The 13605-nt window shown below is 52.6% G+C and overlaps 1 pseudogene; it reads left to right on the forward strand.

Moving 5' to 3' along the window:
- Positions 1 to 1534: 1534 nt before the first annotated feature.
- LOC114781674 (furin-like) overlaps positions 1535 to 13605 on the forward strand; it is a 31667-nt pseudogene continuing 19596 nt past the window's right edge.

Raw genomic sequence — 13605 nt, forward strand, 5'->3', positions numbered from 1 at the left:
GCCTCCTCATGGAACCCCAACATCCGTGTCGTTTTCTCCAAAACTTCTGAGCATTTTAATGAGCCTCAGACTCCTGAATTTCTACTAAAAAAAAAAAAAAAAAAAAAAAAAAAGAATAATTAGAGTTAATGAGGCTCAGCGCTTGTCAGAAAAACAGGGATGAAAGTGGGGGTACAGCAGGTCGCTGCTGCAGGGCAGAACGTGGACCGGCCAGATCGGGTTGGAACGTGGAGCCCTGCCTGGCTTGCATGTCGCCGTCTCGGGGCCGTAATGTTGCTCCTCGTACGGCGCGGTCTCCACCTACTCACCTGCACCTCAACACCTTCCTCTTTAGAGAAGATTTAGATGAACTTGTAACCTTCTTCTTGTCTGACTTCTGTATAGAAACTAGAACAGAGTGAATAAAAAGATTGTATTCATAGTTGGGGGTCCTAGTGAACCAGAACTGACCACTTCATCCATGGTGACATGGAAGCACGTTGTAAGTCGCTCTGGATACGGGCATCTGGTAAATGCCTTAAATGTAAATGTACTTACCTGCTTTAGGTGCCTGAGAGGTTCAACAAGATGGAAGAACGGGCCAAACGTCCACCTCTCCACCCGTCGAGTCCACTAAACCCTGCAGTGGTGGCCTAGCGGTTAAGGAAGCGGCCCCGTAATCAAAAGGTTGCCGGTTCGAATCCCGAGCCGCCAAAGTGCCACAGAGCAAAGCACCGTCCCCACACACTGCTCCCCGGGCGCCTGTCATGGTGCCCACTGCTCACTCAGGGTGATGGTTAAATACAGAGGACACGTTTCACTGAGTGCACCGTGTGCTGTGCTGCTGTGTATCACATGTGACGATCACTTCACTTCACTTTAAATTTGCACACCTTTTCGTTACGTTTAAAAACAAAAAAATTGTGATACTTGTTTATATTTGCAATATTCGTAATATTGAGGCCGACAGCAGTCGTACAAGCATTTCACTGCATATCGTACCGTGTACGACTGTGTACGTGAATAATTAAAATTGAATTTGAATGTAACTGGATTGATAAACCGGGGTCAAACTCCGCTACTTGGGTTTATTTTAGTTACTTCTTTTTAAATCCTGCAGGGGGCGCCCTCGGGCCGCAGCGGAATCCCGGGACCGAGGCGGGCGGCGCCAATCCCGATCCCCGGCGATGACGCACTTCCTGGGGGGGGCGGCGAGGACCACCGCCGCGGCTCTGCGGGTCTTTTTTTTTTTTTTTTTTTTTTAAACCGTCCCTCCTTCTCCATTTCGGGCTTTTTACTCCCGCTTTTCTGGAACATGAGTCCGCGGCCGAGGCGCGTCCCGCGGGGCTCGCCGCTCTGAGAGCCCGGGGGTCGCGGCGTCCGAGAGGGACGCCCGGAGGAGCGGACTGTTATGTGAGGCGGCGCCGGGAGACCGTGACTCCGGCCGGGGCTGCGCTCTGATCTCGACCCGGGGACGACGTCGCTCCGCGACCGGTGGGTGTTAGCGGCGGGACCCGGGCCGGACAGCCGACATGAGGGGAAGTTTCTCCGCAAGAGAATTTTATCGCCGTCGGTCCGGTGCGTGACGGCGACTTGTGCGACTTCGGAGCTGCTTTTGTAAAAACTTTCTGGTGCGACTCGGAACCCGCCCGGCGGGGAGGAGCCGATTAAAGCCCCGCGGCGCTTCCGTCCCAGCCCGCACTCTCCCGGCGCGACTCCTCCGGTCCGGTCCGGTCGGCGCAACGCAGGTACGTGTCGCGGGTCCCGGTAAAACCGAACATCCCGGAGCCCCCTGACCTCTGACCCTCCCGCTCGGTCCTCCCCCGACTCCGCCCGCCGCTCAGGTGGGGTTAAAAGGCCGAGCGGAGAGGCGTGAGGCCGGGCGTGGTGCGGCGGCGCCGGACCGGAGGTGAGTTGTCGGACCGGCCGCCCGGACACCTGCCGGTGGAGCCGCGGGTTCGTGCCTCTTCTCCGGCGTCAGTTCGCGCTGATAAAGTCCCAGAAAGGGAATTATTGAGCCTCCTGGAAGCGTTCTTTTTCACAGGAGTTTTAACTCTGGTTCATTATGATGCAATTTATTCGCATGTTTTTCTCTAGTGTTCTCACCGTTGGTGCTTTTTAACGTCTTTGCACCGGTTCTGGTGGAGAATAGAACACGTACCGAGACCATGAACGTCCTGGCCTGGATTTAAAATGGAAAATGGTTCTTGTACGTAGCTGATGACGAGATATCGGAACGTTCTCTTTTTTTTTCCCCAGTTCTTCCTCCCTCGGCCACTTTCTTCATTTGGCTGGAATTTGAATCTTTGCAAATACCAGGATTTCGTGTGTCGTGGTTCTCGGTTTGGTCCATTTTGTTCCAGTCGCGGGCCAGATGCATGGTGGGACGTCCTCGAACCTCAGCTGTGGTTCTCCTTCATGCCTGCGTCGGTGGGTGCGGCGTTCCTGCAATTCCACATCTGGGCCGTAGATCCCACATCTGTGTATTTACTCTGAAGCTTTTGTCCATTTCATTATAACATATAATCTGAGAATTCTCAGCTTTTATTAAGTTGTGATCTTTGCTCGTGAGATCTTCTCGCCTGTAAAACGGCTCTGAGGCGCTGTGGTGGGTGTCCAGGGCGAACCTCACGGCCCCACGTCAACGCAGGAACCAGATCTTCTGGGCCTTCTGAAGTCCTAACCGGGAGGCTTCCCCACTGGGGCTTCAGATGAACATTGCACGGAAGGTGGAGCCTCCGGTTCCTCTCCGGTTCCTCTGCTGTGGAGCGCCTCCACCTCCAACCTCGTTTTCATCTCCTCCACCTTCGTCCGTAATCTAACCCATCGCCTCTAGCCGAGATGTCAGATGATCTTCCCGTGACGCGGTTACCCTCGATACGGAGACCTGTGGAATATTCCGCAGACCAAGTCCTCTTGTGTTTAAGTGGGTTACGCAGCGTGAACGGGCGGTCAGAGCGAAGGCCGTTAAATCGAACATTTGTGGCGTACGCGAGAATAAAACCACGAAAATACAACGTATTAAACACGGGTTAACCAATTTTTTAATTTTAAATAAAAAAAAAAATATCTAAAAAAATCTAAACAAGCAGGTAAAGTATCGCTAATAATACAATTTTAAACCGTTTCAGTTTTATTCACTCTTCTGAATATTTTGCTGTGAAATCATTTCAACAATTTTAAATAACGTCCTTTCCAAATGTTAAGTGACATTATTCAGCTTGCTGAAATTCGGGCTCGCGATGGTGCACTGAGCTGAAGTTCTCACCACCTCCTCGAGGAGCTCTGAGTCTCCGCTGCTGCCACACCGATTTCTTCATTTTTCCACCGCTGCATTTAACCCTGCATCACCCTGAGTGAGCAGTGGGCACCATGACAGGCGCCCGGGGAGCAGTGTGTGGGGACGGGACCTTCATCAAGGGGACCTCAGTGGTACCTTGGCAGATTGGGATTCGAACCAGCAACCTTCTGATTACGGGGCCGCTTTCTTAACGGGGCCCCATTGTTAATATGTGCTCACCAGAGGTGGCCTGACTGCCGTTAGGTACCGAGATGAGCGCGAGTTCCACTTTAATTTGGAGTGTGACTCCAAATCCAGACCAATTCGATTTTAATTTATCATTTTGTGTGTGGTTTTGTTGTAATTCATTCAGATCTAGGATGTCTCGTTTTTGTGCTCCTTCTATTTTCTGAGAGATTACTAAAGATTTATTTTGTTACGAGCGTTACTAAAGAAGAATTTCGTCATGAGCGTTACGTGAGGTTACTAAAGAAGAATTTCGTCATGAGCGTTACGTGAGGTAACTAAAGAAGAATTTCGTCATGAGCGTTATGTGAGGTAACTAAAGAAGAATTTTGTCATGAGCGTTACGTGAGGTAACTAAAGAAGAATTTCAACATGAGCGTAACGTGAGGTTACTACAGAAGAATTTCAATATGAGCGTTACGTAACGTGAGGTTACTACAGAAGAATTTCAATATGAGCGTTACGTAACGTGAGGTTACTACAGAAGAAGTTCGTCGTGAGCGTTACGTGAGGTTACTAAAGAAGAAGTTCGTCATGAGCGTTACGTGAGGTTACTAAAGAAGAAGTTCGTCGTGAGCATTACGTGAGGTTACTAAAGAAGAAGTTCGTCGTGAGCGTTACGTGAGGTTACTAAAGAAGAAGTTCGTCGTGAGCTTTACGTAACGTGAGGTTACTACAGAAGAATTTCAACATGAGCGTTACGTAACGTGAGGTTACTACAGAAGAATTTCAACATGAGCGTTACGTACGTGAGGTTACTAAAGAAGAATTTCGTCATGAGCTTTACGTGAGGTTACTAAAGAAGAATTTCGTCATGAGCGTTACGTGAGGTTACTAAAGAAGAATTTCGTCATGAGCGTTACGTGAGGTTACTAAAGAAGAAGTTCGTCATGAGCGTTACGTGAGGTTACTAAAGAAGAAGTTCGTCATGAGCGTTACGTGAGGTTACTAAAGAAGAAGTTCGTCATGAGCGTTACGTGAGGTTACTAAAGAAGAAGTTCGTCGTGAGCGTTACGTGAGGTTACTAAAGGAGAAGTTCGTCGTGAGCGTTACGTGAGGTTACTAAAGAAGAAGTTCGTCGTGAGCATTTGGCCAAAAGTATTACACTTACCAAAAGTTTTGAGTGACACAAATACTCAGCTGCGGGATCAAGGTGCCACCAGTGCAGAGCTTGCTCAGGAATGGCAGCAGGCGGGTGGGAGGGTATCTGCACCCGCAGTGAGGAGAAGTCATCTGGAGGGATGGTCTGGTGTCAAGAAGGGCAGCAAAGAAAACGTTTCTCTCCAAGAAAACCATCAAGGACCGACTGATATTCTGTAAAAAGTTTAGGGACTGGACTTCTGAGGACCGGGGGAAAGCCTTTGAATCTTACAAAATGCCAGTAATTATACAGGGTGGACCATTTATATGGATCCACCTTAATAAAAGGGGAATGGTTGGTGATATTAACCTCCTGTTTGTGGCAAATTAGTATATGTGAGGGGGCTTTTCAAGATGGGTGGTGACCATAGTGGCCATTTTGAAGTCGGCCATCTTGGATCCAACTTTTGTTTTGTTCAATAGGCAGAGGGTCATGTGACACATCAAATTTATTGGTAATATCACAAGAAAAACAATGGTGTGCTTGGTTTTAACGTAACTTTATTCTTTCATGAGTTATAAAATGTGTTCAATGTCACCGACCATTCCCATTTTATTAAGGTGGATCCACATAAATGGCCCACCCTGTACTTAAAAACAGCACAGAAACAACTGACAAAAACATCTAAAAATGCTTAAGCAGTAAACTTAAGTAAAACAGTATTTGTGTCGTTGTCGGACCCCTTGGCCACGATTGTACGGTTTCTCGTCCCCTTGTATTTTTGATGTTGGCTCAGATAATACCTCGGCCTGGGCCTCCGCTCCCATAGTGTGTCGGAGGAGTGAAATGGGCGCCTCCCCGCACCTGAATGTTCTCTACTCCTCCCCGCAGGTGACCCCTGAACTGGTGAAACCGCACCCTCGCTGACTCGGCCGGCGCAGGGCCGCTGGGGACGCTTCCTGTTGCGAGGGACGCGGCGGGCTCGTCTGCTTTCTCATGGATCTCCGGCCCGCCCGGCTGCTGCCGCTGCCGCTGCTGCTGACCCTCGCCGTGTCCGCCCTCAGCCAGAGGGTCTACACCAACACCTGGGCCGTCCACGTCACCGGCGGAGCGGCGGAGGCCCAGCGCGTGGCCCAGAAACACGGCTTCGTCAACCTCGGCCACGTACGTACCGAGCCGCGGACGTGTGTGTGGCTGCCGTTTTCATACCGAGCCAGCCGATTCAGAAGCGGCCAGAGGGCTGAGTACCGTACGAGCGTTTATTAATTGGGTTTTAAATGGCCGCGTGTGGCTGGTGCTCCGGCGTCATGTGACCGTCTGTGTCCTGCTGACTGTTTTGGTTGGAGGTGTCGCAGGGCGCGTAACGAGACCCGAGTGACTGGCGGGGACGGTTCCGGGAACGTCGCTGTCAGAAGCGTTTCACACGCGCAGCCTGATGGCTCTGAGTGTGTGTGTGTGTGTCTGCGTCTGCAATGTTGACTTTGGACCGTATTTCGGGGGAAATTGATTTAGAATCTGGGATCCTTGTCCTGCTGACGTTCCGGTTCCACGTTTCTGTTAATTAATTATTCAGTCTGGCCCTTCATGCTCCGTCAGTTGCCGTAACAACGCTGCTCTCTGTCGTCTCAGCGTCATCTTCTCTCTGGACGTCCTCCTGACGCTCCCCTCGGCCAGCTGTAATGGCTGCGTGAGGAGCACGTGACCGTCTCTCGCGTCTCGTCCCGCCCCCTCGTCCCGCCGGGCCCACGGCGCGGTGTAGGAACAGGTGTACAGCTCAGGGCGAGCCTCCACCGGTAATAATGCATTAATATATTAATGTCCATTCGGATGGACGCGACGAAGCTACCTGGATTTCTTGGGCCTGATCGGCTCCTCCTTGCTGGATGACACGGGTGCATCTCCCAGGTCCATCCTGGTCCCTGCTCTATGATTAGCGAGCTGACTGATGTAGTGAAGAACCAGCTTCATCAGCTCCAGACCTGCTGGTGGAGCGGCTGCCGGGCCTTCGCAGATAAACGGTTAATTTAGGGTTCTTCCGTTTATCTCCACGTGTAAATGAATAGTCACTGTGGGTGGGTGGACGTGGCCAGAGAAGAACGGAGAAGAAGCACTGTGATGTAGAAATATTAATGGTGACGACATCGTTGTTCATCGTTTAGACAGCTCCAGGCAAACTGGCTGTGATGCGTTTTCAAGTTGCCAAATCGGCAAGTCACGCCCACCCCCGCCGGTATCTCGAACGGGTGCACCTGGTCGTCCTCGACCCTGGTACCTGGGCCTGGAGTCTCCTCCTCCTCCTCCTCCTTCCGCGATGGCGGAATATGGACGTCAGAAATGCACCATTAAAACTCCAAAGTTGAGTTGTGGTAAGATGGCCAGATGACCTTGAGGAAGTTGCGTGAACATAAGACACCCACACCAGTTCAGGAGCGGCTTTCTTTATGGTATCGATCTTCTAAAGTTCTATAGGCGTTCGAACGTAACTGTTGAACAGCATCTAGTTCTCTTCGATCTCATATAACTGGAGTTTGGTGGCTTCCCCTGATTCAATCATCTATCCTGAGGAACCACCACCTGCGTTAATACCTGGCATGCATCAGATGCTGGCTTACAAAGCCAGTCATGGAGTAGCACCATCCTACCTCACATCCCATATTACACCTCGCACTGCACCTGGTATACTCCGAGCCTCCAGTACTGCTCGCCTGGTCCCTCCATCTCTGAAGGTAAAAGGAAGACGCTCATCTAGACTCTTCTCCGTCTTGGCCCCTCTGTGGTGGAATGAACTTCCAGCTCAGTCACTGAGCACCTTCACGCGGCACCTTCCTCTTTAGAGAATATTTAGATGAACTTGTAACCTTCTTCTTGTCTGACTTCTGTATAGAAACTAGAACAGAGTGAATAAAAAGGTTGTATTCATAGTTGGGGGGTCCTAGTGAACCAGAACTGACCACTTCATCCATGGTGACATGGAAGCACGTTGTAAGTGGCTCTGGATACGGGCGTCTACTCTAGATCCGTTCTAATGGTCGATTTCACCGAAATATGTCACATTTAAAGTGATTAGAATGTGACCTGCCATCAAAAAGCAATGAACTGGTCTGTGATTTACTCAACAGTGGCTGTTTGTTCCCTTCAGCCCGCGGTTCTGTGGACCGCTGCTCACCGGGCCGTGCGTTGCCATGCGGCTCCTCCGATAGCATCAGCGCCGCCGCCACATCCAGCTTTCATCCCGCCTTCTGTTCGACCGCCACATTTTTCTCAGCTCTGCCGTGCAGCGGCGCGTACGAAGGCGCGTCCCCGCCCTCGCCGCTCCTCCGCGGCAGTTCTCGGAACCCCGCCGGGGTTCTCGGGCCCCCCGAGCCTACAGGCTGGATCCGGGTCGTTAAAAAAAAGAGCCTCCTTATTACCAGCTAATTGTTGGCGGATTTGAAAGGTCACGTTCCCACAGTAAAAATGAGCCCTGGGGCGGACTGGGCCGTTCGCGGAGTCCCACTCTGGCGTTTTATTTTACTTTTATCCACAGCGACTTACACGAGGACACCAGCGACTTCTCATTCGGTTTCTATAGATTTTGAGTTACAAAACTAAGAGCCCCGATAAGGCTGAACTTGTCAGGAATAGAACCTGCCGGGGATTCGTCTGAAATACTTTTTGAACAAGTGGGTTTTCAGCTGGTGGTAGTCTCTACTAGTCGAATGGAGCAGGACAAGTTGTCCCACCAGCCAGGGACAATGAAGGAGAACAGAGTCGATTGGGATCAGAGAACCCATGAAGAGGGACTTTTTAGTCTTGTTTCGTGTGCAGATCTGAGAGGGCGTGCAGGAGTGTATCTGGCTAGTAGTGTGTTGGTGTAAGAGGGAGAACTTCCATTCACAGCCCTGTAGGCACCATCAAGGATTTACACTCGATATGAGCAGCTACCGGGAGCCGGTGGAGAGCGGCGAGAAGAGGTGAGGAGGCGTTTTCCACGTCCGTCGGCGAGTTGCTACCTTGAATCAATATTTGCTGTTCCAGATAAAATGGCCCCTGAGGGTCCAGAGGGTGAAGAATTGGCCCCCACGTCTGTACCGCCATAGCTCTGCGTGTCACCGTGTCGTTCGTGCACGGCAGCTTGTTTGCTGGTTTGGGGGAGGCGGGTCCCATCTGTAGAACCACGCCCACCTTTTTTTTTTGGGGGGGGGGGGACCCTCTTCAGGTCCGTCTGTGCGCGTGTTAATGGTGCCGTGGTACGGGGTCACACGCTCTCGCCGCCGGCGCGAGTCGCATCTGAGACGTGTCTGAGAAATTCGGCCGGTAGGTGACAACGCCGCGGCTCTGTTTGATTTTGCTCTCGGCTTCTTCTGACGTGACCTCAGCGCCCCGGTCTGGTTCTTATGAAGGCGGATGATGACGGGGTTCCAGCTGGACCTTGTTGGGGCTCCGTGTGTCTACATGTGATCCCTAAAATGAAATAATCTGCCTCCTCTTCCAAAACGCCGATCAGAGGAGCTCAGGGTCACAGGAGAGGCCTGGAGATCCGACGCTGGAACCGAGATCGTGCTGAAGCTCCAGATGAAAATAAAACCCCGCCTTCTCAGGCCCGACCGGCGCGGGGTCAACGTCTGGCCAATCCTGGCCACGCCTACAACTCCCAAGTCCCTGGGCCGCAGTGTGTTGCCACAGACAGGCCATCCAGACGTCCAGGAGATATGAGCGGTCACGAGGACATGAGCTCACCGGCTTATTGTCTCTCTGAGGAACATCATGAGACCAGGCTGTGGAGTCGGGCTCGGCTTTTAAACGTTGTTTTGTTGCGCCGTGATCTTGGGGCGGCGGCGGCGTTTCAGCCGCGCCTTTGTGTCTTGGCAGCCGGCGTGGTTCGCGGTGATGGCTGGCACCGCTCCGGCGGATCAGGTGTCTTCTCCAGACGTGTCGGGCGGAGAGGAAACCAGAGCCGCCATGCAGCGGGCGTGTCTCAGTTCCGTCCCTCCGGCCGGACATCTCGCCACGACTCCGCGTTCGGCGCGGCGCGGGCCGTGAAATGCGGCGCGAGGGGCGGCGAGTGCAGAAACACGAAACGAATTAAACCGCTAATGAGCTCAGCGCCGCACTTCCTGGTCGGGTCGGTCGGTGAGTTCTCTGAAGGTCCTGATGGACCCTGCTGACCTTTGACCACGGTGACGCAACACGATCACGGCGCTCTGCCGCGGCGTCGAATGGAGTTTGTTGTCGGAGCCGCGTGCAGCCCGAGGGGCGGGGCTTCCCTGGCCACACATTCCAGTGGAGGAAGCCCGGGGGTGGAGTGGTGGAGCAGGGCAAGGTCCTGGACTTCACGGTGGGAGGAGCTTCCCTGCCAGACTTGGCCAGCAGGCCGGGGATTATGGGAAATAATTTCTCAACGCTGAGTATTTCATCACAGATGCAAACGGAGATTTGACGTGCTGATCCGGCCTGTCACAACTTCCTCCTCGGGCTCCGCCTCCCCCAGTTTCCAGTGGTGGGAGGGGCTCGTCCAGCCCCTCATTATCGTATTTTGGTATCAGGCTCCTGCGTTGGTCATGTCTGACCTGATAAAACGCTCTTTTCTTCTCCCGGTTTGCACCAGGTCGTGGAACCCTTGAGAACCTCTCTGTAGAGGAGAGTCCGTGTTCATGTAGGAGTTGGGGGGCGGGGTTACTGTGGGCTTTCTACGGCGTTGTCTTGACAACTGACCTCTTGGACGTTCTGAGGAGTTAGAAAATGACCCCCAGGGAGGACGTGGAATGTTCCAGAAAAGAGCAGAACCCACCCCCCACTCACACCTGGGGTAGAAACACACACACACACACACACACACAGTTCTTTTGTTTCCTGTCCTGTTAAGGTGTCGACTGTAGAATGGCACGTCTGGTCTGGATCAAACCAGGTCTGGAACCTGGTTTCCCATCAGAGTAAAGATCTCAGGTCGTCTGCAGAAGAAGAGTTGAGCAGAAACCACTGGTGGAGGTTAAAGCCTTGAATTCCTCCACCCAGACAGACAGGACTTTCTGGTAGTAAATTCCGGCGGGAAATAATTAGTTGTGGTTGGTCCCTGCAGAAGGTGGGCGGAGTCAGGACGGTGGCGCTAATCTTTAATCGTTGCACATCTGGCCAGTCGCGCCTCGGCGGGCCGCTCGGGCCCCGTCTGCGCTCGCCGTCGGGCGCTGACCTCTTAATTGGCCGAATTGGTGCCATGTGGTGGTCGGGGGCGGGGCCGGTGGCCAGATGTGCCTGGGCTGAAGAACCGTAGCTGCCAGGTGACGACGGGCGGGATCTGCTTCTCGTTGGAAGCTCATCACCGTTTCTACAGAAAAGCGGCCAGCCAGGTTGTCTCGTTTAATCAGATTTTATCTCTGAGACCCCATGGAGACCCCATGGAGACCCCATGGAGACCCCATGGAGACCAGATCAACGTGTGTGTGTGTTCCTGTAACCGTCCTCTTCTGCACCGTGGCCTCATTTGCGCCGTGTCTCCCCAGGGTGCCGTGGGGCCGCGCGGTAATGAAGTGAAATTAAAATAGAAACGAAGCGACCCCCCCGTGCTGCAGAAGGAACCTGCACCTCCTCCACCGCTCCTGGAGGAGACGCGTGGGCGCGGGGGTCTTTCTGGTCTTTCGTCCAGTCGTGGCGAAAGGAGGAGCTCCGCCTCTGATCTCCAGCACTTGATGATGGGACGTCTGAGGCCTTTATCTCCCGCGGTTAAAACTGGAGTGGACCCGATACAGAGCCCGGGGACAGGGGGACATTTCTGTCCGATCAGGGGACCCAGGGGGATTTTCAGTGACCGTATCCGTGTGAACGGCAAAGCAGTCAACCTCCAACCTGACCTTTAACCCCAAATGTGTCCTACATACAACAATGGTGGACAACACGTCCGTGGTCGTGCTGCAGCGACCTCACGAAACGCTCTCTGTGCCGCACATTTCAGGACGTTCTGCCTCGTTCCCTGCGCGTCCTCCGTCCCACCGTCCAACTAAATCATTACTTCGCGTCTTGATCTGTTGCTGGAGTGTTTCTGCACGACCGGAACGTCTCCCGTGTTCCTCGAGGAGAACCTGGGCGTCCTCTGAGGACTTGACGTGGGCTGGAGAACCGTGTTCCGCGTGCGAGTTGGCCGGTTACGCAACCAGAGCCCCTGATTGAATGCCAGCCGCTCGTTATGCCGCTTTGAAGGGCCGCGCTTCAGACGTTCCCCTCCTCCCGTTCTGGAGTCTAATGAGGAACACGTGCGGAATGGTCCGGCGTGGAGGTGGGGCTCCGAGTCTGGAGGCCGGGAAGAGGGACGAGACCAGACCGCAGCCGGCTTATCTCTCCACGCCGTCTCCGCGTCTGAGGACTCGCGAGACCTGGAAAGTTCCGTAACTTCTAATAAAGATGTTCGTGCGTGTGCGAGACGTTGTGCACCATGATCATGTGACAGCAGATGCTGGATGAAAATGGAATTGAGGTCAAAGTTCACAAGTTGTGTTTGGTGGTTTGTGGACCCTGAAGTGGTTTTGTGGCGTTTGGGTGAAGGGATCAGGTTCTCCGTGTTCAGTCAGGTGAATTCCATTCTTCACTCGTTCTTCTTGCTCTGGCTGATTCGCCAGGTTCCTGTGGTCTTCTCCTCTGGTTAATGACGCGAGTTGAACTTCTCCACCACCAGCGCCTCAGGGCGCCTGATTGAAATTCATCAGCCAGATCGCCGCTCATCGATTCCCAGCGCTTGGGGACGTCTGGATCGTTTTTCCACCTGACTTTGTGTCGGGGTTCTGAGGGCCTCCGGTCCAGCCGGGGGTCTGGTCTGCGCTTTATCTCCGGTTCTCAGCAGTTAACGTTATTTTTAGAGCTCCCTGGCCGCTGGACCCGAGCTTGCGGTTTCGCATCAGAAATCATTTCTTTCCTTCTGGAAAAGTCTCCGCGACGGCCGCCTTTTATGTATTTTTCCTTCCATTTACAGCGACTTTATATATAACCAAGTTCTCTCCACGAACATCTAACGTTCTCCTTCAGTCATTCGGAACCTCCCATACAACAGACTGCATCATCTGGAATGTCCACAATGATTATGCTGGAGGAACATCTACATCTCACATCAGACTGATGAACAGACAGGCTTTTGAGAAAGCAGGGTTCCTTGATCTGAGGAACGAGGAAGGCAGTGAAGTGGTCAAGGAGGGACGTTCCCACTCGCTGCTGCGGCTTCTTGCGGGGGAAGTGGTGGCCTAGCGGTTAAGGAAGCGGTGGCCCCGTAATCAGAAGGTTGCCGGTTCGAATCCCGATCCGTCAAGGTGCCACTGAGGTGCCACTGAGCAAAGCACCGTCCCCACACACTGCTCCCCGGGCGCCTGTCATGGCCGCCCACTGCTCACTCAGGGTGATGGGATAAATGCAGAGGACAAATTTCACTGTGTGCACCGTGTGCTGTGCTGCTCTGTATCACATGTGACAATCACTTCACTTTACTTGATTTCTTCACCGTGATTGATCATGATGGACCTGATCGATGAGGTGGCACAGCGGTTCGATTCAGAGATTGCCAGGTTCTTCGCCAGGTTCTCCACCAGTTTCTCAGCCATGTGCGTTAGATGGTTTGGTGACTGTGTGTTTGTCCACTGCAGTGACCCTTGGCCTCCGTGTCAGAGACATGCTACTGGTTTTGGCTTTATTTGTGGGCGGGATTATACCTGCTCCAGGATCATGCTGTGATTGGTTCTCAGCCTTATGCGTTAAATGGACTGCCGACTGTGTGTGTGTGTGTCGGAGACATGCTACTGGTTTTGGTTTTTGTTTGTTTGTTTTATTTGTTTATTTATTTATTTTATAGATTATGTTAATTTATGATTTTGTTCATGAGTAAAGTCTAGTAAAGTCGTTGTAATGTTAGAGGAACGCTCCAGTAAGCTGAATTCTAAAGGTCATGTTTCCCTTTTGATAAATGTGTGTGTATTGTAGACGTAGTGAAAGGCTGACTCTGGTGAGTGGGCGGGGTCTCCGCCTGTCCTTGTCCCCGCGTGATGATAGCGTGTCCCCTGAGTCA

This window comes from Denticeps clupeoides, unplaced genomic scaffold (assembly GCF_900700375.1).
Source record: "Denticeps clupeoides unplaced genomic scaffold, fDenClu1.1, whole genome shotgun sequence".
Taxonomy (NCBI): domain Eukaryota; kingdom Metazoa; phylum Chordata; class Actinopteri; order Clupeiformes; family Denticipitidae; genus Denticeps; species Denticeps clupeoides.